This window comes from Abrus precatorius, unplaced genomic scaffold, assembly GCF_003935025.1.
Source record: "Abrus precatorius isolate BTA unplaced genomic scaffold, Abrus_2018 Scaffold0, whole genome shotgun sequence".
Classification (NCBI taxonomy): Eukaryota; Viridiplantae; Streptophyta; class Magnoliopsida; order Fabales; family Fabaceae; genus Abrus; species Abrus precatorius.
Window position 1 is genome coordinate 1378491 of NW_020874290.1, and position 1967 is coordinate 1380457.

The window sequence follows — 1967 nt, forward strand, 5'->3', positions numbered from 1 at the left end:
TTAAACCCTATTTTTTTTTAGAGAGTAAAACTTGAATATATTACAATAATAGTCTAGTAGAAAGAAATAGATTTGATTTCTTTCTACTAGACTATCTGGATTTCATAGAATTCTGCTGATTGTAGTCCGATCATTTCATTTAAGACTAAGACTCCAAATTGAAATCTTTTTTTTTTTTCATTTTTTTTCAATCAATGATTGCATAGACAAGAATTAAGAAAGTCATGTTTAAGTGAAATTATTCACTTTGACTTACCGTTTTTACGTAAATTATAAGTAAAAAGGCAGTAGGAACTAGAATGAACAATGCAGTAGCAATAAATGCGAGAATATTTACTTCCATAATCTCTATGTTTTATTTCTCTTCAATTTCCAATAAAAAATTCGGGATTTAATCCCATAGAGATGATAAATCTTTCGTCGGTAAATTCAATGGTATAAAATTTTAATGATGTCAAATCGTATCAATATCATGAATAACAATATCTGAATTATCAAATCGATTCATCGTCGAGAATTAAATAGTATAACATAGGAAAATCTTTTATCCATACCAAATTTAAAATTTAGATTTCTGATGCAATCCAAAATTCCTTTTCCTTTTTTATTCTTTCTTTTTTAGTTTAATGTAAGGTAAAGGTTCTGACGAAAAAAGAAAAAAACAAGAGGGATCCCTATTAGGAATGAGATTTTGTTTGTTATTTTTATTCCCTTTCACACACAAGATGAATGGATGTCTTTTTTATTGGATTTGTATCCATCGGGACTGACGGGGCTCGAACCCGCAGCTTCCGCCTTGACAGGGCGGTGCTCTGACCAATTGAACTACAATCCCAGGGAAAAAAGCGTACAGCATACAGATTCTTACGGTTTCATTCAAACCTTTTTTCTATTTTAGATTCGAACCATTGTGCTGTAACTGAAAGAGGCGGACTATAGTATATATTGATATCCATATAGATATGCACTTTAGTGAGATTGACACGGATTACTCGTAATCCGTTCGTTATTGCCAAGTCAATTGAAAAATGAATCAATGAAAAGAGAAAAGAGTCTTTTTTTTTTAATCTTTTCCTAAGACTTTCTACTTACAAACCCTGATATGAATCAGGATTACTAGCAACATCCGAATTTGTAGAAAAAATATGTAATACGGAAAAAAACAATATCGCTAGAGATGTTTCCTATTTTGATTCTTCCGTATCAGAGCAGATCAGTCATTTCTGGAGAACAACAAATGGGTGTTATGCCATTTCATGGTGGATCGGCAAATTCTTGGGCCGAGCTGGATTTGAACCAGCGTAGACATATTGCCAACGAATTTACAGTCCGTCCCCATTAACCGCTCGGGCATCGACCCAGGAACAGGAAGAATCCATTTCAATCTTTATTGATAATCCATGATTAACTGCCTTTCGTAGTACCCTACCCCCAGGGGAAGTCGAATCCCCGCTGCCTCCTTGAAAGAGAGATGTCCTGAACCACTAGACGATGGGGGCATACTTGCCCGACCGTCATTATACTACGTTCATAGTATGAACAGTTTTTTGAAATTGTCAATATAATGAAATGATATGATTCGATCAAAAAAAAGGATTTTTCCATCTTTCAGAATTCCATAGAATTTTTGGATTTATCATTTAGATTTCGAAATTTTTTATTCCAATCGTGAATTAAAAAAAAAATAGAAAAAAAGATAAGTAATGCGAAAGAAAGGAAAAGAAAGATAAGATACTTTTCGGGAATGATTAGTTTGGTGGAAAGGACGAGGGGTTAAAACTTCATTTCTTTCATTCTCATTCATTGTTAAAATTAAGCCGGTAAATAAAAAAACGATAATCAATATGGAAATCAGATAAGTAATAAGGATAGGGATCAACAAGTTATTGAATTTTTTTTTTAACTTTAACTTGACTCTATTTACTAAGTAAATCCAATTTTTTGTTCCTTGATGAGTCGTTATGCGA

At 32.6% G+C, this 1967-nt stretch overlaps 1 non-coding gene across 1 annotated transcript; it reads right to left on the reverse strand.

Annotated features, from left to right (window-relative positions):
- Window positions 1-761: 761 nt before the first annotated feature.
- On the reverse strand, window positions 762-835 carry TRNAD-GUC. Its single transcript has one exon. It is a non-coding gene; the product is annotated as a tRNA-Asp (tRNA).
- Between the last annotated feature and the right edge of the window lie 1132 nt (window positions 836-1967).